The 24668-nt window shown below is 48.1% G+C and overlaps 1 pseudogene across 1 annotated transcript in view; it reads right to left on the bottom strand.

Moving 5' to 3' along the window:
- The window catches only part of LOC311119857 (retinitis pigmentosa 9 protein homolog), an 80840-nt pseudogene extending 56787 nt beyond the window's left edge, over nt 1-24053 (bottom strand). Inside the window, exons 1-7 of the transcript in view lie at nt 23905-24053; nt 21986-22016; nt 21747-21826; nt 21588-21664; nt 16640-16731; nt 15573-15634; nt 11013-11235 (exon numbers count right to left, since the gene is read on the bottom strand). The product of the transcript in view is annotated as a retinitis pigmentosa 9 protein homolog (transcript). The remainder of the gene's footprint in view (nt 1-11012; nt 11236-15572; nt 15635-16639; nt 16732-21587; nt 21665-21746; nt 21827-21985; nt 22017-23904) is intronic.
- Between the last annotated feature and the right edge of the window lie 615 nt (nt 24054-24668).

Genomic DNA, 24668 nt, shown 5'->3' with positions numbered 1-24668 from the left:
GGTAGTTCCCCAGTGTAAGGCGCTAGTCGATTCAGGCGCAGCTGGGAACTTTATGGACAGGGCATTCTCACACCGGCTAGGCATTTCATTGGTTCCCCTCTCCATTCCACTCCCCATCAGAGCTCTTGATAGTCGGCCATTAGCGTCACGGTTTCGGCCGAGGCTGCTCCTCCTCCTTGCTTGGGCAGGCTTCGGCGGTCGTCGTCCCCGGAGTACTAGCTGCCACCGTTGTATGTTATCGATGTTTGTTTGGTTTTGTCTTCTTTGTACACCTGTTTCCTTTTAGTGTTATTATGTCTCCTATAAGTTTCTCGTTTAGTTAGTTGTGTGTTGTGTGTAATTGTTCCGCCTGTCTTTTGGTGCTGCTCGTTTTTGCTATTTGTTCTGGACAGTCGCACTGTATTTCGTGCGCTCTAGTCTTTAGGTGTTTTACGCACTGCTGCGTAATCGTTCGCCTCCTGATTTGTTGAGGCCCAGTGTTATTATTTTTTCGTTTAGTAAAGTCTGTTGGACGAAGCTTCTGTGTCCTGCGTTTGACTCCTACACCACATCCACATCAGCCGTTCTGACAGAATTACACACCATCTATGGAGTCAGCAGGAGCAGCAGCAGCGCCCGAGTCATTGGAGGAGTGCGTCCGCGGGCAGGACGATAGGATCCTACAACTCGGGACCGCCCTGCAGGACGTGATTAATACTCTGCACCGATGGGAGAGCAGAGGGGTACCCACACCTCCACCTACCTTACCACCACCATCGGTCAGTCCTCCCATCCAAGCTCCGGAATCCAGTGAGATTCGGCTCTCGCTCCCGAGGGCGTATGACGGCACCGCTACCGGGTGTCAGGGGTTCCTCCTGCAGGTGGAACTCTACCTGGCCACCGTACACCCGGCACCCTCGGGACACGAGAGTGTTTCCGCCCTCATCTCCTGTCTCACCGGCAAGGCATTGGAGTGGGCCAACGCCGAATGGAGGGGGATAGACGCCGCCACCATCACCTACGCGGAGTTCTCCCGCCGCTTCAGGGCCGTGTTCGACCATCCACCGAGGGGAAAGCGGCGGGGGAGCGTCTATTCTACCTCCGACAGGGGAAGAGGAGCGCACAGGAGTTCGCCCTGGAATTCCGGACTCTAGCGGCGGATGCAGGGTGGAATGAGCGGGCCCTCATCGACCACTATCGATGCAGTCTATGGGAGGACGTCTGCCGAGAGCTGGCCTGCAGGGACACCAACCTCTCGTTCGACCAGTTGGTGGACATGTCCATCCGTCTCGACACCCTGCTGGCCACCCGCGGACGTCCCGAGTGGGGGCCGTCCATTCCATCATCCAGCACCTCCGAGCCGAGCCCTATGGAGCTCGGGGGTGCTGGCGCTAGAGAGAGGAGGAGAAGGAGCCCGAGGGGGGCCGTCCCCTGCACCAACTGTGGCCATGGAGGGCACACTGCGGCTAGGTGCTGGGGAGGGTCTCCAGGGGGACGGGACAACAGGCCACGCACTGGGGAGCCCTTCCAGGTGAGTAGGCGCCCCACTTTCCCAGAGCTCTCTGTTGTGCACTTATGTATACCTGTAAGATTTCCACAGGTTGCACCTCATTCCCAGCATAAGGCGCTAGTAGATTCAGGCGCAGCTGGGAATTTTGTTGATCGGAATTTTTGTGTAGAGTTAGGGATTCCCCTCCTTCCTGTTGATGCTCCCTTCCCTGTCCATGCACTAGATAGCCGACCGTTGGGATCGGGGTTGATTAGGGAGGTCACAGCACCACTTAGGATGAGTACGCAGGGGGGTCATGAGGAAACTATTCAGTTATATCTGATCGACTCTCCTGCGTATCCAGTGGTGCTGGGGCTTCCCTGGTTGATTACCCATAATCCCTCCATTTCGTGGCAACAGAGGGCTCTTAAGGAGTGGTCTGCCCAGTGTGTGCGGCGATGTCTAGGTGTTTCCGTGGGGGCGACCTCGGTGGAGAGTCCGAACCAAGTGCCCGCAATGCACATTCCCCCTGAGTATGAAGAAGTAGCACTCGTGTTTAGCAAGACGAGGGCGACGCGGTTGCCTCCTCATAGACAGGGGGATTGTGCGATAGACCTCCAGGCAGGAGCAGCGCTCCCGCGGAGCCATGTGTATCCTCTGTCTCAAGAAGAGAAGGGGGCTATGGAGACATACATAGCCGAGTCTCTGAGACAAGGATACATACGGCCCTCCACTTCCCCTGCGTCCTCAAGCTTCTTTTTTGTGAAGAAGAAGGATGGAGGGTTGCGCCCGTGTATTGATTACCGTAGTCTCAATCAGATCACTGTGAAATACAGTTATCCACTCCCTCTGATTGCAACTATGACGGAATCATTACACGGAGTGCGTTTCTTCACAAAACTGGATCTCAGGAGCGCCTACAACTTGGTGCGCATTAGGGAGGGTGATGAATGGAAGACAGCATTTAGTACCACCTCGGGTCATTACGAGTATCTCGTCATGCCATACGGGTTGATGAATGCTCCTTCAGTCTTCCAATCCTTTGTGGACGAGATCTTCCGGGACATGCAGGGGCAAGGTGTGGTCGTGTACATTGACGACATTCTAGTGTACTCTTCTACCCGAGCCGAGCATGTAGCTCTGGTGCGCCGAGTGTTGAGGAGGCTGTTGGAGCACGACTTGTATGTCAAGGCAGAGAAATGTCTGTTTTTCCAGGAGTCTATCTCCTTTTTGGGTTATCAGTTGTCCGTGTCAGGGGTGAAGATGGAGGTTGACTGTGTGTCAGCCGTGCGTAATTGGCAAACCCCAACCATGGTGAAAGAGGTGCAGCAGTTCTTGGGTTTTGCAAATTACTACCGGAGGTTTATCCGGGGTTTTGGACAGGTGGCAGCTCCCATAACGTCTCTTCTGAAGGGGGGTCCGGCGCGCTTGCAGTGGTCTGCTGAGGCGGACAGGGCATTTGGGAGACTGAAGGACCTGTTTACTTCGGCTCCGGTGCTGGCGCATCCGGACCCCGCTTTACCATTTCAGGTAGAGGTGGACGCGTCAGAGGCTGGTATTGGGGCCGTACTATCGCAACGGTCCGGCACGCCACCTAAACTCCGCCCCTGTGCTTTTTACTCCAAGAAGCTCAGCCCAGCGGAGCGAAATTATGACGTAGGGGACAGGGAGCTGTTAGCCGTGGTACAGGCCCTAAAGGTGTGGAGGCATTGGCTTGAGGGGGCTCAACACCCTTTTCTCATTTTGACTGACCACCGTAACCTGGAGTACATCCGGGCAGCTAGGAGATTGAACCCTCGTCAGGCTCGGTGGAACATGTTTCTAGCCCGGTTCGTATTTAAAATCACGTACATCCCTGGGTCCCAGAACGGTAAGGCAGACGCCCTGTCCCGGCGGTATGACACAGAGGAGAGGTCCATTGAGCCCACTCCCATACTGCCGGAGTCTTGTCTGGTGGCACCGGTAGTGTGGGAGGTCGATACGGAAAACGAGCGGGCGTTGCGTACCGACCCTAGTCCTCCACAGTGTCCTGTGGGTCGGACGTACGTTCCGCTCGAGGTTCGGGATTGACTGATTTATTGGGCTCACACGTCCCCCTCCTCTGGACATCCAGGTTTTGGCCGGACAGTGCACTGCCTTAGCGCTAGGTACTGGTGGCCAACGTTAGCCAGGGATGTGAGGGTTTATGTCTCCTCCTGCTCGGTGTGCGCCCAGTGTAAGGCGCCTAGACACCTGCCCAGGGGGAAGTTACAACCCCTGCCCGTTCCACAACGACCCTGGTCTCACCTCTCGGTGGATTTCGTTACAGACCTTCCCCCCTCTCAGGGGAATACCACTATACTGGTCGTTGTGGATCGGTTCTCTAAGGCCTGTCGTCTCAGGCACTATTCACCCACGTCTTTCGGCACTACGGGGTACCCGAGGATATAGTGTCTGATCGAGGTCCCCAGTTCACCTCCAGAGTCTGGAGGGCGTTCATGGAGCGCTTGGGGGTCTCGGTGAGCCTTACCTCGGGGTACCACCCGGAGAGCAATTGGCAGGTAGAACGAGTGAACCAGGATGTGGGTAGGTTTCTGAGATCGTATTGCCAGGGCCGGCTGGAGGAGTGGGCGAGGTATATCCCCTGGGCAGAGATGGCACAGAACTCTCTCCGCCACTCCTCCACCAACCTAACCCCTTTCCAATGTGTGTTAGGGTACCAGCCGGTTCTGGCACCATGGCATCAGAGCCAGATCGAGGCCCCTGCGGTGGATGAGTGGGTGCGGCGCTCGGAGGAGACGTGGAACGCTGCACACGTCCATCTGCAGCGGGCCATCCGTCGACAAAAGGCGAGCGCCGATCTCCACCGCAGTGAGGGTCCGGTGTACGCACCTGGAGATCGAGTCTGGCTCTCGACCAGAAACCTGCCCCTCCGCCTGCCCTGCCGGAAGCTGGGTCGGCGGTTTGTGGGGCCTTTTAAAGTCCTGAGGAGACTGAACGAGGTGTGTTACAGGTTACAACTGCCTATTGATTATCACGTTAACCCCTCGTTCCATGTGTCTCTTCTCAGGCCGGTGGTAGCTGGTCCACTCCAGGAAGGTGAGATTGGAGAGACTCCTCCGCCCCCACTGGACATCGAGGGGGCTCCGGCGTACACAGTTCGGTCCATCTTGGATTCGAGACATCGGATGGGGGGTCTCCAATATATCGTGGAGTGGGAGGGGTACGGCCCGGAGGAACGGTGCTGGGTGCCGAGGAGGGACATCTTAGACCCGTCTCTCCTGACTGAGTTCCACCGTGGTCATCCCACGCGCCCTGCTCCGCGTCCTCCTGGTCGTCCCCGAGGCCGGGGTCGGCGCACGGCTGGAGTTGCGCGTCAAGGGGGGGGTACTGTCACGGTTTCGGCCGAGCTGCTCCTCCTCCTTGCTCGGGCAGGCTTCGGCGGTCGTCGTCCCCGGAGTACTAGCTGCCACCGTTGTATGTTATCGATGTTTGTTTGGTTTTGTCTTCTTTGTACACCTGTTTCCTTTTAGTGTTATTATGTCTCCTATAAGTTTCTCGTTTAGTTAGTTGTGTGTTGTGTGTAATTGTTCCGCCTGTCTTTTGGTGCTGCTCGTTTTTGCTATTTGTTCTGGACAGTCGCACTGTATTTCGTGCGCTCTAGTCTTTAGGTGTTTTACGCACTGCTGCGTAATCGTTCGCCTCCTGATTTGTTGAGGCCCAGTGTTATTATTTTTTCGTTTAGTAAAGTCTGTTGGACGAAGCTTCTGTGTCCTGCGTTTGACTCCTACACCACATCCACATCAGCCGTTCTGACAATTAGGGTCCGGGTTTGTTAAGGAAGTAACTACACCAGTCACCATGACTACCCAGGAGACTCATTGTGAGCAGGTCACTTTTTATATTATTGAGTCTCCTGCTTTCCATGTGGTATTAGGTCTCCCTTGGTTAGCACGCCACAACCCCACCTTCTCATGGCCGCAGAGCGTTCTCACGGGGTGGTCGCGAGAGTGTCAGGGTAGGTGTCTAGGTGTTTCCGTTGGTGCAACCACGGTGGAAAGTCCAGACAGTACCTCCACTGTGCGCATTCCCCCTGAATACTCGATTTGGCGCACGCGTTCTCTAAAACGCAGGCTACCAAGTTACCACCTCAGGTGTGGAGATGCAAGGGGATCGCATTTCAGCCGTGCGTAATTGGCCGACTCCCACCACGGTTAAGGAGGTGCAGCGCTTTCTGGGCTTCGCCAACTACTATCAGAGGTTTATCCGGGGCTTTGGCAAGGTCGTAGCTCCCATTACATCTCTATTGAAGGGTGGACCGTCCTGGCTCCGCTGGTCTGCTGAGGCTGACCTGGCCCTCAGGAAACTGAGGGGTCTGTTCACCTCAGCCCCGGGACTGGCCCACCCCGATCCATCACTACCGTTTGTAGTGGAGGTGGATGCGTCCGAGGTAGGGATAGGCGCTGTCCTATCTCAACGCTCGGGCACGCCACCCAAGCTCCGCCCCTGTGCCTTCTTCTCTAAGAAGCTCAGCCCGGCGGAGCAGAACTACGACGTTGGTGATCGGGAGCTGTTGGCTGTTGTCCGAGCCTTGACCGTGTGGAGGCATTGGCTCGAGGGGCAAAACACCCTTTCCTCGTCTGGACGGACAACCGTAACATTTACATTTTTTACATTTTAGTCATTTAGCAGACGCTCTTATCCAGAGCGACTTACAGGAGCAATTAGGGTTAAGTGCCTTGCTTAAGGGCACATCGACAGATTTTTCACCTAGTCGGCTCGGGGATTAGAACCAGCAACCTTTCGGTTACTGGCACAACGCTCTTACCCACTAAGCTACCTGCCGTAACCTGGAGTACATCCGGGCAGCGAGGAGGCTGAATCCTCGCCAGGCCAGGTGGGCCCTATTCTTCACCCGGTTCGATTTTTCACTGTCATACATCCACGCTGACGCATTGTCACGGCTGTATGACACAGAGGAGAGGCCCAGAGACAACACCCCCATAATCCCGGCTTCCTGCATTGTGGCGGCGGTAGTATGGGCGATGGACGCGGATATAGAGCAGACATTTCGCACAGATCCATCTCCACCTCAGTGTCCATCTGGGCTGCGGTACGTGCCTGCTCTTATCCGTGATCGTCTGATCTACTGGGCACACACGTCCCCCTCCTCTGGTCACCCAGGTATCAGTCGTACAGTGCGCTGCCTGACTGGAAAGTACTGGTGGCCTACCTTGGCTAAGGAATCGGGTCTGGCTCTCGACCCGGAATCTGCCCCTCCGCCTGCCCTGCCGGAAGCTGAGCCTGTGGTTTGTGGGGCCGTTCAAAGTCCTGAGGAGAATCAACCAGGTCACCTATAGGTTATTACTTCCCCCTGATTACCGTATTAACCCCTCGTTTCATGTGTCTCTCCTCAGGCCAGTGGTGGCTGGTCCGCTCCAGGAGTCTGAGGTGCGGGAGGTCCCTCCACCTCCTCTGGACATCGAGGGGGCCCCGGCGTACTCTGTCCATTCTATCCTGGATTCGAGGCGTCGGGTGGGGGGCCTTCAGTACCTCGTGGAGTGGGAGGGGTGCGGTCTGGAGGAACGGTGCTGTGTCCCGGTGAGGGATATCCTCGATCCCCCCCTGTTGCGGGATTTCAACCGTCGCCATCCGGCTCGCCCTGCTCCGCGTCCTCCTGGCCGTCCCCGAGGCCGGGGTCGGCGCGCTGCTGGAGCTGCGCGTCAAGGGGGGGGTACTGTCACGACTTCCACCGAGGCTGCCTCCCCTCCTTGTTCAGGCAGGTTTCGGCGTTCGTCGTCACCGGCTTACTAGCCACTGCTGCTCCATATATCATCATTCCATTTGTCTTGTCTTGTCAATTACACACACCTGGTTCATATCCCCTCCTTAGTCCGTGTATAAGTGTTCCCTCTGGCCCCTTGTCCTTGTGGGTGATTGTTTTATGTGAAGATGAGTGTAGCTCGGTTGAGCTACCTGTACTTTGTATTGCCGGGGTTATTTCTCCCTGTGTGCCTGTATTGTGTTCCAGTGCGCCTGTATTACGCACTGTGCTGTTGACGCTATCCAGCGGAACTGTGTACTACGGAATAAACTCTGTATTCGGTGAATTACCCTCCTGCACCTGACTCCTTCAAATCACACTCTCACGCACGAGCTGTTCTCTCCCTTACCGTCGGGCAGACAGTATCAGAGTATGAGGTCTGATACCAACAGGCTCAGAGACAGTTTATATCTAGAAGACTGCTGAACACTGGAATTGGGCTGACCACCTGCACTGACTCTCTGCACCTTAGCACACATCCCTACTGCTACCAGACTCTTATTATTATTGCTAAATACTGCACAATTTAAACACTTGGCCCCCCAATTCCCCTTCCCCAAAACACATGTTGGATTATAAACTGTGCCTTCCTGTATTCTACTGAGCCATTTCCTTTACGTTCGTATTCTTATCTTTTATTTCTTATTGTTGTTGCATTGTCGAGAAGGAACCTGCAAGTAAGCGTTTCACAACATGCTCTGTTTTTTTGGAACATGTTTTCATTGAGATACAACTAACTCCTACCCCTGCACATTGATATGGTACTGGTACTCCCTGTTTAATAGCTTCATTCTTGTGTGTTTTAATTCTCATGTTTTTATCTTCTTACTCAACTCTGTTGAGAAAGAGCTTGTAGGTTAGCATTTCACTGGAAGGTCTACACCCTTTGTATTCAGTGCATGTGACAAATAACATGTCTTTACCAACGCTGTTAGGACTTTCTGAGTTCCTCTTCTGAGGGGCAATACATTCACAATCACCACTGCACGTCCATAGGATCCTATTCAGTATGAACTAATGGAGTAGAGGCCTAATGACCTCATCAACCATATGAGGGATGGGACAAGTCATGCATTATTTACAGTTTTTCTCGATTGCTAAGACACATTTCTTGAAAGCTGCTCTCCTTTTCTCTTAACTGTGAACACAAAACCCAATTTTCAAGCTACATTCACAAAACCTCAGACTCTTCTTGCAAAACCAAACTTTCACCTCAAAACAGTTCAATCTGTGCTCAAAACTGAACTATGTTGTCAAATCGTGCCCCGAGTCAATCAAAATTAAAAACACTACTGAACAGTCACTAAACACTACGTAGAAAAATAGAAAACACAATGCTCAGGACATGAAGCTGGATAAATAAATGTTTATTGTTCACTGTAGGCTAAATGCATATTGCAAAAAAAAAAAAAACTGTGCATTTAGCACTTGTACAAAAAGACAAAACAGAAATCTTGTGCATTTACATGTAGCACTTGTAAAAACAAACAGAAATCTTATGCGTTTGCCACTTGTGTACAGTAAGCCCATGTAAAAATAAAGTACAAAAATATACAAATAAGTGCATTACTCAGCCACAGCATCATGTCTCCGTACTGGGTCAGGCCACAGGACTTCATCCACATCACAGGCCACATTTTGTCTGGCCAGGCAACGGGGGAAAAAAACCCTGGCATGCCGTATCCAGGTTTGGCATGCCTCCACACCTATGTCACCACAGGCAAGTCCCATGGCTTACCCTGGTGTAAGGTTGGCGTTCATATACCTTCCACCGCCATGAGGAGAAGAATTCCTCAATGGGGTTTAGGAAAGGGGAGTACGGTGGAAGGCAAAGATTGATAAAACCTTGGTTCATATTGTACCACTCTCTAACCTGGAGGGCTCTGTGAAAACTCACATTGTCCCAAACAACAACATAGATGGGATGCTCATCCTGCTGCCCTAACAAAGCATCTCGCATGTGATTGAGGAAAATGAGGAGCTGGTGAGTGTTGTAGGGCCCCAGGTTGGCATGATGGTGGACAACCCCATGATTGCTGATGGCAGCACATAATGTGACATTGCCACCACGCTGCCCAGGAACACCAACAATGGCCCGATGGCCAATCACATTACGGCCTCTCCTTCTCCTTTTGGTGAGATTAAACCCAGCTTCATCCATGTAGATGTATTGATGGGGTCTTTCCATTGCATCCAGTTGAAAAACCCTCTGTAGAAATAGATATAGTTTTGTAAGTGATACGGAAAAAGTGATTTAGGCCACTACAGTAAATCACTACTTAGAGTAATCAACATTGAATGTGTCTGGATATATGCCAACCTGTACATACTGGAATCTTTGCTCTTTGACTCTGTCTGAGTTGCGATCAAAGGGCACTCTGTATAGCTGTTTCATGCGCAGTCTGTTGCGCTTGAGGACACGATCAACAGTAGAGAGGCTGACACTGTTGATACCCTCAAAATTTAAATGGTCCTCAATGATCTTCTGCTGAATTTCGCTCAGTTTAATGGCATTGTTCTCACGGACCATATCAACAATTAGGGTCTCTTGGTGTGGGGAGAACATACCTGTCCTCCCACCCCATGTGGCAGTCTTTCAATTCTACAAAAAGAGAACATGGAGTTACAAAAAATATACATGGAATACTAGGCCTACAAACAGTTAGACCAACCCTCCATTACAATACTACAGTACATTGGTACAGTGATGTACTGAAACATATATTTACTTACAGTATACTGTGGTACAGTATATAGTATGTCATACAGTAATTGCTGTCAACATTTACATACTGTACTATAATGTCAAAAAAAAGGTAATTACCTGTTCTCTTCTCTAAATCTTCGGATTATGGTGGACACAGTGAATCTACTGATGTTTGGTTGTACCCTTTGTCCAGCCTCCCTCATGCTCATACCATGGACAAGAACATGGTCAATCACAGTAGCTCTGATTTCATCAGATATTACTGTTCTTTGTCTTCGCTGACCACCTCGACCACCTCGACCTCCTCTCACACGAACTCTTCCTCTCAGATTTCTATCCATTGTAGGGCCTCACAAACCAGTGCTCTCTGAACTGGCTTACTGTATATGTTCCCTCACATCATTAGCCACAAGTGTGATCAATTTTGAGTTGTTGTGTTCAAGTAGTGACACCTGTGCTCTAATTGTGTTTGACTTTTGTCACCTGTGCTCACCATTATGCAGCACGGGTGCATCACAATGAAAATGTGTTGGCAAGTTATGTCTAAACAGGTGAAAAGTGCTTATGGTTTTGCCAAAAGAGTGATTGATTCAATCAGTGGGTTCAGGCAACTGAGCATTTGGTTCAGACAATAGGGTTTAGTGTTTTAGCAATTGAGAAAAACTGTAAAGGTGGAGGGAAGGAGGGGAGAGGGGAAGGCTGAACCAAAGAGGGTCTTCTAGTGTATACTTCATAGTGCACCATTGGATCGACACTGAGCCATTGGATGAGAACCACTATAGCTGCTCACTGACTGACAAGACACTGCAGTGTAGTCACCTAGAATAATCCAGGTAGGTTCCAATGGCTCAGTCGGACTCAGAACAGTCACTGGATTTGGAGGACTTCTTCTTCTTCTTCTTCTTTACATTTGTAGTCATTTAGCAGATGCTCTTATCCAAAGCGACTTACAGTTAGTGAGTGCATACATTTTCATACTGGCCCCCCGTGGGAAACGAACCCACAACCCTGGCGTTGCAAGCGCCATGCTCTACCAACTGAGCTACAGGGGACTGCTTCTTCTTCTGCTTCTTCTTCTTCTTCTTCTTCTTCTTCTTCTTCTTCTTCTTCTTCTTCTTCTTCTTCTTCTTCTTCTTCTTCTTCTTCTCTTTATTTTTCTTGTGTTTCCTCTTCTAGCGGTCGCTGGTGGAGGAGGAAGAGGAGGAGCTGTCGGAGGAAGAGGTGGTGTCCTGCAGGAGCTGCTGTGGCTGCTGGATCCTGGAGAGAGGGAGGGAGGAGAGAGAAATGGGGAGGGATAGGGAGAGAGAGTGGGGGGTGGTGGGGGTGGAGAGAGAGAGAGAGGGAAGAGAGTAAGAGACAGGAGAGATGGTTTAGAACCATTCGAGGAGAGGCAAGGTGTGATGAACTGAAACACAGCATCTTCAATAAGGTGAAACATATTTTTCAACAGGCACACACACACACACACACACACACACACACACACACACACACACACACACACACACACACACACACACACACACACACACACACACACACACACACACACACACACACACACACACACACACACACACACACACACACACACACACACAAGTGTCATGTTCTTTTAACATCTGAGATTTCTTTCTCCAGAATCAGCTGCCATCTCAGATTTCCACTAATTCACTCAGAAGTGTCCCTGGTTGTGAATCAAGTATTTTAACAGTGATTGTCGGCTGACAGCTGGTGAGTACTGAGTATGTGTCGTATGGGGATTAGGATGGGCTAAAAGGTGTTTGCAGCTGGTGCTAATGTGGGTCATGAGAGAGATAGAGTGAGAGTGAGAGTGAGAGTGCGAGACAGAGCGAGAGCGTGAGAGAGACACAGAGAGCGAGAGGGAGACAGAGAGCGAGAGGGAGACAGAGAGAGAGAGAGACAGAGAGAGAGAGAGAGAGAGAGAGAGAGAGAGAGAGAGAGAGAGAGAGAGAGAGAGAGAGAGAGAGAGAGAGGGAGACAGAGAGAGAGAGAGGGAGACAGAGAGAGAGAGAGGGAGACAGAGAGAGGGAGACAGAGAGGCAGCCAGCAGAGTAGCCAGCAATAAAATATGAATATATCAAGAAACCCCAACGATCAAACAACTCAGAGACGGAGGCATCTCCGTTCTTTGGTTAGCACAAAACTTTATATTTCCATTGATTCTGTTTGCTCAGAGAGAAACGAGAGCTTGTGCAAGTTGCAAGACACTGAAAACAACCCAAACTTCCAACGCGGCGGTTCCAAAGCATCATTAAGAATTCATCTGTGGAGCTGGAGGAGCATTGTTCTTGTCAACGTTGACATCATCCACCCAGAGAACAGTAAAGTAATCATAAGGAATGTTCAAGGCAAGCACTCAGAGACAGAGCTGAGTTACCATTTAGTGCACTAGGGCTCATTGGGCTCTGTCTACCACTGTCACATTTCAATCTGTATCTCATATCATCACAACAACATTCATTTGATCAGCTCATATGATGCTGTAGAACTTGTCCATCACACTCTCTTATCATACTCACATAAATCTCATGTCGCACTTTAATCAGTTCAGATGGCACTTTCAAACTTCTCTGTAGACACCCAAGTTCACATTCAATGTCGTTCATAGTAGTTTTTAAAAGTTATTTTATTCACCAGCTTGATTAACTGCTCTGACAGCTATCAGGATATGATTGATTTAGTCTAATTAAATGAGGGCATTGACTTCAGTGTGTCCTCTGATGACCCGGAGGTGTGTCCTCTGATGACCCAGAGGTGTGTCCTCTGATGACCCGGAGGTGTGTCCTCTGATGACTCTGAGGTGTGTCCTCTGATGACCCGGAGGTGTGTCCTCTGATGACTCGGAGGTGTGTCCTCTGATGACTCTGAGGTGTGTCCTCTGATGACTCTGAGGTGTGTCCTCTGATGACCCAGAGGTGTGTCCTCTGATGACCCGGAGGTGTGTCCTCTGATGACTCGGAGGTGTGTCCTCTGATGACCCGGAGGTGTGTCCTCTGATGACCCGGAGGTGTGTCCTCTGATGACTCGGAGGTGTGTCCTCTGATGACCCGGAGGTGTGTCCTCTGATGACTCGGAGGTGTGTCCTCTGATGACCTGGAGGTGTGTCCTCTGATGACCCAGAGGTGTGTCCTCTGATGACCCGGAGGTGTGTCCTCTGATGACCCGCAGGTGTGTCCTCTGATGACCCGGAGGTGTGTCCTCTGATGACTCGGAGGTGTGTCCTCTGATGACTCTGAGGTGTGTCCTCTGATGACCCGGAGGTGTGTCCTCTGATGACTCGGAGGTGTGTCCTCTGATGACTCTGAGGTGTGTCCTCTGATGACTCTGAGGTGTGTCCTCTGATGACCCAGAGGTGTGTCCTCTGATGACCCGGAGGTGTGTCCTCTGATGACTCGGAGGTGTGTCCTCTGATGACCCGGAGGTGTGTCCTCTGATGACCCGGAGGTGTGTCCTCTGATGACTCGGAGGTGTGTCCTCTGATGACCCGGAGGTGTGTCCTCTGATGACTCGGAGGTGTGTCCTCTGATGACCCAGAGGTGTGTCCTCTGATGACCCAGAGGTGTGTCCTCTGATGACTCGGAGGTGTGTCCTCTGATGACTCGGAGGTGTGTCCTCTGATGACCTGGAGGTGTGTCCTCTGATGACTGAGCCTTTTATTTCACATTACTTGGTTGTTATTCTTTTTCTGTGCTAAAAGGTACTCAATTATTAATAGACAATTCTGACTGAGACAGTCGGAAAATGAAAGGGATAGTTCACTCTAATGACAAACTTACTGGAACTAACTGGAAAGTAGCCTAGTCTACAGAAGCCGATTATTGCCACAGCTTAGCATCAGCATTGCTGGGAGCAAATTAAAGAGAATCGGTAAGTCCAGTAAGTGACCGTGCTGCAAAATAGCTTGTCTGAAATGATGTAGCAAAGTTACAGAAGCACTGTCCTTTAAAAAGACCCCTATGCACCGACCACACTCCAGACTACCTTAACTATGATCAACTCCAAACAGTGGAGAAGGAGACATCTATTCAAACATACAGTGCTATGAAAAAGTATTTGCCCCCTTCTAATTTTCTCCACTTTTGCATATTTGTGATACTGAATGTTATCAGATCTTCAACCAAAACCTAATATTAGATCAAGGGAACATAAGTGAACAAATAACACAACAATTACATATTTATTTCATTTATTTCGTAAACAAAGTTATGCAACACCCAATTCCCCTGTGTGAAAAAGTAATTGCCCCCTTACACTCAATAACTGGTTGTGCCACCTTTAGCTGCAATGACTCCAACCAAATGCTTCCTGTAGTTGTTGATCAGTCTCTCACGTCGCTGTGGAGGAATTTTGGCCCACTCTTCCATGCAGAACTGCTTTAACTCAGTGACGTGTGGGTTTTCAAGCATGAACTGCTAGTTTCAAGTCCCGCCACAACATCTCAATTGGGATTAGGTCTGGACTTTGACTAGGCCATTCCAAAACTTCCAATTTGTTGCTTTTTTAGCAATTTTCATGTAGACTTGATTGTGTGTTTTGGATCATTGTCTTTCTGCATGACCCAGCTGTGCTTCAGCTTCAGCTCACAGACGGATGGTCTGACATTCTCCTGTAGAATTCTCTGATACAGAGCAGAATTAATCAGAATTCAGAATTTCGCCAGGCATAATGGGACCCATCTTGTCCAAAAAGTTGTCTCAAGTTTGCCAAAAAGCACCTGGATGATCATCAACACTCTTGGAAGAACGTTCTATGGACAGATGATTCAAAATTATAACTTTTTGGACGACATGGTTCCAGTAATGCCTGGCGAAAACCAAACACTGCAGTCCACAGTAAGAACATCATACCAAAGGTCAAGCATGGTGGTGGTGGTGTGATGGTTTGGGGATGCTTTGCTGCCTCAGGACCTGGACGACTTGCCTTAATAGAAGGAACCATGAATTCTGCTCTGTATCAGAGAATTCTACAGGAGAATGTCAGACCATCCGTCTGTGAGCTGAAGCTGAAGCACAGCTGGGTCATGCAGCAAGACAATGAACCAAAACACACAATCAAGTCTACATGAAAATTGCTAAAAAGCAACAAATTGGAAGTTTTGGAATGGCCTAGTAAAAGTCCAGACCTAATCCCAATTGAGATGTTGTGGCAGGACTTGAAACGAACAGTTCATGCTTGAAAACCCACACGTCACTGAGTTAAAGCAGTTCTGCATGGAAGAGTGGGCCAAAATTCCTCCACAGCGACGTGAGAGACTGATCAACAACTACAGGAAGCATTTGGTTGGAGTCATTGCAGTTAAAGGTGGCACAACCAGTTATTGAGTGTAAGGGGGCAATTACTTTTTCACACAGGGGAATTGGGTGTTGCATAACTTTGTTTATGAAATAAATGAAATAAATATGTAATTGTTGTGTTATTTGTTCACTTATGTTCCCTTTATCTAATATTAGGTTTTGGTTGAAGATCTGATAACATTCAGTATCACAAATATGCAAAAGTAGAGACAATTAGAAAGGGGGCAAATACTTTTTCATAGCACTGTATTTTTGATAAAACCAGAAGGTAGCTACCTTGTTTCTTTTTCATTCTGTTTGTTTTCTCAGATCATGTCGTACATTGGGTCTTCGTGTGCCTACAAGAAATAGACGGTTTAGCTACTTATTTATAAAATGTACAGGATAACACACATTGCAAACACTCCAATGATAACAAGCACCGCAAGGTAAAATGCCATTCAGCTATTGCTCTTGGGCAACATTATTTCCACCCATTCAACTCTGTCCTCTGCCACATCAGCATTTTTTAATCCGGTTGTTGTATCACAATGGAATGAATGAAAATATGATACGCTTGCACTTATGTTAATCATTGCAGTGGCATCATTGCAGTAGCAAGCAGGGCTACAGAACAACTGCACTGTGTGAATCTGCTGAGTCCAGAAGCATCCAGCTGCAGAAGATAGAGATGCTGGTTGCTTCCCAAATGGCACCCGTTTCCCTATGTAGTGCACTACTTTTGACCAAAGCCCTATGGACACTGGTCAAAAGTAGTGCACTAGATGGGGAAAAGGGTGTGATTTGGGATGCACCCATACTGTATCCAGCTGCATCAAGCAAGCATGCTCATGGTCCAAGGCAGGCAGGCAGGCACGTAGACGTCCCCACAGGGTTATGGTTGGGACCAGGAGCAGACGTCCCCACAAGGTTATGGTTGGGACAGGACCAGCGTCTGCCAGTGCCAATCCTAGTCCTAGGGACCCATTTTTTTGTTTGAGACCAGTCAAAAAGCCTAGATGATTAGTTGAAAGATAATCTCTCGTGGGCAGATTACGTCAAAATAAATGGTACCGTAGATCTGTCTTTATACTATGGGCACCAATAGCTAACGAGCAGCAATAGTTCCGGTGCTTAGGGTTTTCATCACTGGTTATTTGGACAAACCACGATTACACTGGTGTATAGCATCTTTAAAGTTTCAGAAGGGGACATTCGGCCCATAGGCATGCCAGTAACTTGCAAAGAGAGAGGGTGGAGCTCCTCGTTCTAGCATCTCTTCTCTTAACACATATGGACCCAGAACTTAATCGAGAAGCTGACCAATTACTCAAGACTTTAGTTCTGGGTTAACCGAGATTCACCACTCTGAACTGCTCCAGCTTCTGGTTTCCTTTGATGAAGAAGGGACACTCTCGGTCCCCCGTCCTGTGCCCATAACGCTTGCATCTCCAACCTGCACAAGGGAGAATAGTCATGTTTGTACAACAAGCACACTCACAACGTCTCCTGCTCTCTCAGAAATCACCCAAACAAGCTAGTGTTGGAATGTGGAAGAGATTCATATTTCCCTTATATGCTTTGTACCCCTGTTTATCACCTGTTTATCACCTGTTTATCACTTACATCTAAACGCAGGTCAAAATCAAAAGGAATAAATATTCAAACATTTCCCCAAAGTATTATCTGGAACATATAAGGCTTTGGAATTCCACAGGAGAACAAATTATAACTTTTTAGACTAACCTAGTATGTTTTATGCCCCCTCACATATCAAGAAGACGAGTGGGAGGGAGGGAGGGACAGCCTTTGTTCTTTGAGGGACAACCAGAACAAAAGTGAATCTCCGCTACACTGACTGGACCCTGAGCTCATTAAAAAGGATGGGTCTTTCAAGCTAAGCCTAGTGTGTGTCCAAAACAGTACTTTATTCCCTATATAGTGCAATTCTTTTGACCAGAGCCCTATGAGTGTACCGTGTACCTATAGACACTGATCAAAAGTAGTGCACTACATAGTGTTAGGCCTACTGCTGCTAGGTAGCTCTCTCTCTGCTCTCCCCCTCCCCTCTGTCTGTTCTTGATTGCAGGAGTGAAGTCTGGTGTGCGGGAGTCAGGGTTCCAGCTGCAGCTCATTCACCATAATCACCTCAGCCTTAAAGACCCGGTCAAACTTGCCACTCATCGTCAGATCATAGTCAAGACGACCATGTTAGTCTCGCTGCTGACTCAACCTGCTTGTTTTCGCTCTTTGTGTTTTTGGCCTGTTCTATTTACTTTTCTCCTGTGCCACAGATTATTGCAACCTGACTCCTGCCTCCGCTTCACTCCTGCCACCACCATCCTGCTTTCCACTACTGGACCTCCCTTTTGGACTCACCACGGACACTAGGACGTTACGGTACCACTCCTGCTCAGAACCTGGATCTGTTACCCTCCCTGTAGACCTGGACTTGCTCTTCCCCTATTTTTGGAAACCTGGACAATTGAACTTTGTAAATAAACCTGTTAAACCTTCTCTGGCTCGGTGTAGTTGTCTGCATTTGGGTTCATATCCAGTTAAATCGCGACACATAGGGAATAGGGTGCCATTTGAAACGCACCCATAGCCACTCTCCTGTCTCTCTCAGTTGGGTTGAATTTAAGTGACACCCTCTGTACTGAGGGAAGTATTGAGAGGATCGGGATCAGGACTATCCAGCGATGAAGACAACTTTCTTTGGCTTTCTGCTATTTCAATAGAGTGCCGTGCACGATCACATAAGTATGGATGAGCTTCTGCCATTTCAAGCCGTACATTCTCTAGATCTGTGATCCACTTATAAAGGAGTGGCTATTTAATCTCAGTTGGTCGCAGAAGCACTACGTTTTTAAGGTTATTTCACATCAGTGTGCTGTAGATGAAGGAGGACGAGGAGAGGAAGCCACATTAGACTATTGAGATGCACCCTAAAATGTAGGTATCACAGGAGTTTGGTGGCATCTTAATTGGGGAGGACGGGCTCGTGGTAAAGGCTGGAGTGGAATTAGTGGAATGGTATCAAATACAGCTCTGGAAAAAATTAAGAGACCACTGCAAAAATATACGTTTCTCTGGTTTTACTATTTATATGTACAGTGAGGGGAAAAAGGTATTTGATCCCCTGCTGATTTTGTACGTTTGCCCACTGACAAAGACATGATCAGTCTATAATTTTAATGGTAGGTTTATTTGAACAGTGAGAGACAGAATAACAACAACAAAAATCCAGAAAAACGCATGTCAAAAATGTTATAAATTGATTTGCATTTTAATGAGGGAAATACAGTGGGGGAAAAAAGTATTTAGTCAGCCACCAATTGTGCAAGTTCTCCCACTTAAAAAGATGAGAGAGGCCTGTAATTTTCATCATAGGTACACGTCAACTATGACAGACAAAATGAGAAAAAAAAATCCAGAAAATCACATTGTAGGATTTTTAATGAATTTATTTGCAAATTATGGTGGAAAATAAGTATTTGGTCAATAACAAAAGTTTCTCAATACTTTGTTATATACCCTTTGTTGGCAATGACACAGGTCAAACGTTTTCTGTAAGTCTTCACAAGGTTTTCACACACTGTTGCTGGTATTTTGGCCCATTCCTCCATGCAGATCTCCTCTAGAGCAGTGATGTTTTGGGGCTGTCGCTGGGCAACACGGACTTTCAACTCCCTCCAAAGATTTTCTATGGGGTTGAGATCTGGAGACTGGCTAGGCCACTCCAGGACCTTGAAATGCTTCTTACGAAGCCACTCCTTCGTTGCCCGGGCGGTGTGTTTGGGATCATTGTCATGCTGAAAGACCCAGCCACGTTTCATCTTCAATGCCCTTGCTGATGGAAGGAGGTTTTCACTCAAAATCTCACGATACATGGCCCCATTCATTCTTTCCTTTACACGGATCAGTCGTCCTGGTCCCTTTGCAGAAAAACAGCCCCAAAGCATGATGTTTCCACCCCCATGCTTCACAGTAGGTATGGTGTTCTTTGGATGCAACTCAGCATTCTTTGTCCTCCAAACACGACGAGTTGAGTTTTTACCAAAAAGTTCTATTTTGGTTTCATCTGACCATATGACATTCTCCCAATCCTCTTCTGGATCATCCAAATGCACTCTAGCAAACTTCAGACGGGCCTGGACATGTACTGGCTTAAGCAGGGGGACACGTCTGGCACTGCAGGATTTGAGTCCCTGGCGGCGTAGTGTGTTACTGATGGTAGGCTAAGCATTTCACTGTAAGGTCTACACCTGTGACTGAGACTGTACCTATGGACCGTCCGCTGCAGGCTAAGGGTCTAAATGGACAATTGTTGACCCGTATTACTCATCAGACTGTTTGTCTCAGAGTGTCAGGTAATCATCAGGAGAACATTCAATTTCACATAATTGACTGCCCACAGACCCCCCTGGTCCTTGGTATCCCCTGGCTCATAAGACACAATCCACACATTGATTGGGTGACAGGTAGAATTGTTTCATGGAGCACATTTTGTCATGTGAACTGTTTGTGTTCTGCTCAGACCCCTGCCAGCACTGTGCCTCAACCTCCACTGGAGTCCATGGATCTCTCTGCTGTCCCTGACGTGTATCATGACCTGGCATCCGTTTTCTGCAAACACAGAGCTACTTCTCTTCCTCCTCACCGGCCTTACGACTGCGCCATTGACCTCCAGCCAGGAGCCCCTCTCCCTAACAGTCGCCTGTACAATCTCTCCCGCCCGGAGACGGAGGCTATGGAGAACTACATTCGGGACTCCTTGGCGGCAGGTATTATTCGTCCTTCCTCGTCACCTGTAGGAGCGGGATTCTTTTTTGTTGGAAAGAAGGATAAGACCCTCAGACCCTGTATTGATTTCCGTGGACTTAACAACATCACCATTAAGAACAAATATTATCTGCCTTTAATTAATTCTGCTTTTCCCCTCCTTCATGGTGCAACTATCTTTACCAAACTGGATCTACGTAATGCGTATCACCTGGTGCGCATTCGTAAAGGTGATGAATGGAAGACTGCCTTCAACACACCCTTGGGACATTTTGAGTATCTGGTCATGCCTTTTGGGTTGTCTAATGCCCCTGCTGTTTTTCAGGCACTAGTGAATGATGTCCTTCGGGACATGATGAATCGTTTTGTTTTTGTCTATCTGGATGATATCCTGATTTTCTCAGAGTCCTCCCAGGAACATGAACTGCATGTGCGCCAGGTGTTGCAAAGGTTGTTGGAGAACAAACTATTTGTGAAGATGGAGAAATGTGAATTTCATGTGTCTGAGACCTCTTTTTTGGGTTACATAATAGCTCAGGGGGAGTTGCGGATGGACCCAGCTAAGATCTCTGCTGTCACGGACTGGCCAGCCCCCTCCACCCGCAAACAACTTCAACGAGTCAAGTCAAAACTGTTCGCTGCTCTGGCACCCCAATGGTGGAACAAGCTCCCTCACGACGCCAGGACAGCGGAGTCACTCACCACCTTCCGGAGACATTTGAAACCCCACCTCTTTAAGGAATACCTGGGATAGGCTAAAGTATTCCTTCTAACCCCCCCCCCCCCCCCCCCCCCCCAAATTGTAAAGTGGTTATCCCACTGGCTATAGGGTGAACGCACCAATTTGTGAGTCGCTCTGGCTAAGAGCGTCTGCTAAATGACGTTAATGTGCCCTTGAGCAAGGCACTTAACCCTAATTGCTCCTGTAAGTCGCTCTGGTTAAGAGCGTCTGCTAAATGACTAAAATGTAAAATGTAAATGTAACGACTCCTGGGGTTTGCGAACTTCTACAGGAGGTTCATCAAGGACTACAGCCGCATTGCGGCGCCACTCACCGCTCTCACCTCCATCGCACTACCGTTCGCTTGGAATGAAGGGGCCGAAGCAGCGTTCGAAGAGCTGAAACATTGCTTCGCCTTGGCTCCCATTCTGATGCAGCCGGACCCCGACCGCCAGTTTGTCATGGAGGTGGATGCATCCGACACTGGGGTAGGTGCGGTGTTGTCACAACGTTCACCTGAAGATAACAAACTGCATCCCTGTGCTTTTCTTTCACGGAAACTTTCTCCGGCAGAGAGGAATTATGATGTTGGCAATCGTGAACTGCTCGCCGTGAAGCTGGCTCTCGGGGAGTGGCGGCATTGGTTGGAGGGGGCGGAACAACCCTTCATCGTTTGGACGGATCATAAAAATCTACACCTGTTGTATTTGGCACATGTGACAAATACCATTTTAACACTTTTGAGCAGGGCCCAAGGTGCCATTTGGGACGCAGGACACTCATAATAACCCTGTGTTTCTACTTACACTGCATCACTTTCACCTCCTTCCCCAGAGGCATCCACAGCCCCTTGGTGGGGGCGTGAACCAGGAAGTTCATACAAGATGGGCCAGTATGAAAAAAAAAAAAAAATGATGCACTCACTAACTGTAAGTCGCTCTGGATAAGAGCGTCTGCTAAATGACTAAAATGTAAAATGTAAGTCTCTAGCGTCCTCATTTCCTGGATCAGCAGGAATACAGTCCTCTGGTTTGTACTCCTCCTCCTATAAAACACAGCCCCTGTGTTTCAAGTAGATTCAAGATTACACATATTCCAGTTTCCATAGCAATCCCTTTACTGATAGACGAACTGTAGCTAGCTAGCTATCACAGTAATAATTTACCTGGCAGTGAGCAGACAAAATGACCTGCCTCTACTATACCTTAATCAATCCAGGAGGATGTTTTTCATAACTGCATAGAGGGGAAAAGAAAACAATGGTGGTGAGAATAAATATGATAAAATACTTTGTGTTTAGGCAGGTACCCCTGTGCAAGTGGGATATTTACCAGTCAGGGGCAAGGCACCATGGAGAGCCATGCTGCAGAACTGATACAGTGAGGGAAAAAAGTATTTGATCCCCTGCTAATTTTGTACGTTTGCCCACTGACAAAGAAATGATCAGTCTATAATTTTAATGGTAGGTTTATTTGAACAGTGAGTGACAGAATAACAAAAAAAAATCCAGAAAAACGCATGTCAAAATGTTATAAATTGATTTGCATTTTAATGAAGGAAATAAGTATTTGACCCCCCTCTCAATCAGAAAGATTTCTGGCTCCCAGGTGTCTTTTATACAGGTAACGAGCTGAGATTGGGAGCACACTCTTAAAGGGAGTGCTCCTAATCTCAGCTTGTTACCTGTATAAAAGACACCTGACACAGAAGCAATCAATCAATCAGATTTCAAACTCTCATGGCCAAGACCAAAGAGCTCTCCAAGGACGTCAGGGACAAGATTGTAGACCTACACAAGGCTGGAATGGGCTACAAGACCATCGCCAAGCAGCTTGGTGAGAAGGTGACAACAGTTGGTGCGATTATTCGCAAATGGAAGAAACACAAAATAACTGTTAATCTCCCTCGGCCTGGGGCTCCATGCAAGATCTCACCTCGTGGAGTTGCAATGATCATGAGAATGGTGAGGAATCAGCCCAGAACTACACAGGATGATCTTGTTAATGATCTCAAGGCAGCTGGGACCATAGTCACCAAGAAAACAATTGGTAACACATTACGCCGTGAAGGACTGAAATCCTGCAGCGCCCGCAAGGTCCCTCTGCTCAAGAAAGCACATATACATGCCCGTCTGAAGTTTGCCAATGAACATCTGAATGATTCAGAGGAGAACTGGGTGAAAGTGTTGTAGTCAGATGAAACCAAAATTGAGCTCTTTGGCATCAACTCAACTCGCCGTGTTTGGAGGAGGAGGAATGCTGCCTATGACCCCAAGAACACCATCCCCACCGTCAAACATGGAGGTGGAAACATTATGCTTTGGGGGTGTTTTTCTACTAAGGGGACATGACAACTTCACTGCATCAAAGGGATGATGGACGGGGCCATGTACCGTCAAATCTTGGGTGAGAACCTCCTTCCCTCAGTCAGGGCATTGAAAATGGGTCGTGGATGGGTATTCCAGCATGACAATGACCCAAAACACACGGCCAAGGCAACAAAGGAGTGGCTCAAGAAGAAGCACATTAAGGTCCTGGAGTGGCCTAGCCAGTCTCCAGACCTTAATCCCATAGAAAATCTGTGGAGGGAGCTGAAGGTTTGAGTTGCCAAATGTCAGCCTCAAAACCTTAATGACCTGGAGAAGATCTGCAAAGAGGAGTGGGACAAAATCCCTCCTGAGATGTGTGCAAACCTGGTGGCCAACTACAAGAAACGTCTGACCTCTGTGATTGCCAACAAGGGTTTTGCCACCAAGTACTAAGTCATGTTTTGCAGAGGGGTCAAATACCTATTTCCCTCATTTAAAATGCAAATCAATTTATAACATTTTTGACATGCGTTTTTCTGGATTTTGTTGTTGTTATTCCGTCTCTCACTGTTCAAATAAACCTACCATTACAATTATAGACCGATGATTTCTTTGTCAGTGGGCAAACGTACAAAATCAGCAGGGGATCAAATACTTTTTTCCCTCACTGTATCAGTTTTTAAATTCTTCGCTGATAGCTACAGTAACTTAACTATTATAGGCAGCGTTTTTTGCTAAATCCCAAGGCCGATCAAGTACACTTTTTTTATTAATCCACAAGTTCGATACCACCGAAAAACATGTGCTTTACTTACAACGTCCTCATATGCTTCAGCTTTTGCACTTCTTGGTTGAGTTTAGTCGCTTGTTTCTTGAGTTTTTCCACATTGTGTTTTGATTCCTTGTGCGGTCCCCTCTGTCCTCCGAGTCTCGCGATCCCTTTGACTAGACATTGCAGTGACATTGGATAACTGTGTTTATGAAATAACCTTTTAATTTCAGTTTGATACGATTTCTAACACCAAACTCGTAGTTATTTCAGAAATACAGAAAATACATTCGGGACTAGCTCAGGGCATTTTTCTCGAACTCCGCGTAGATATTTCTTGCTTCTGTTTGCGAATGCCATCGCAGCGCCGCCTGCAGGTCAAAAGGAGTCGAGCATGCCTGATCCCAATTGAGGCTGTTTTCACCCTGGTTTTAATATCTATGCCGGGTTTGCGCAGATGTTTCTTTGCGTATTATCATATATAGCCAGGTCTATACTTTTAATAAAAAGGTGAGGTCTGTGGTGGTTCCTAAAGTATTCATACCCTTCTTCTTTGGAGCTGTATTGCAGTTATCCTCGAGTATTTCCAGCAGAAAAAAATTGTCCAAGCTATCAACTGTAGAGTCAACTCTATAATGTGCTTATAAACATTCTACATGTAGAAGTATTAAAGGGACAGTCCGGAATTGATACATTTTTAGACTCTTAAATAAATGATATAAATAACCATTGATTCTTTAGCCGTATCCTTATTCTACTCCTCCTCTGTTCCTCTGGTGATGTAGAGGTTAACCCAGGCCCTGTAGCTCC

The sequence above is a fragment of the Coregonus lavaretus genome (genome assembly GCF_964263955.1).
Source record: "Coregonus lavaretus genome assembly, chromosome: 3".
NCBI classification, from domain to species: Eukaryota; Metazoa; Chordata; class Actinopteri; order Salmoniformes; family Salmonidae; genus Coregonus; species Coregonus lavaretus.
The sequence above is the reverse complement of the archived record's forward strand: the minus strand, read 5'-3'. Positions and strand labels throughout refer to the sequence as shown.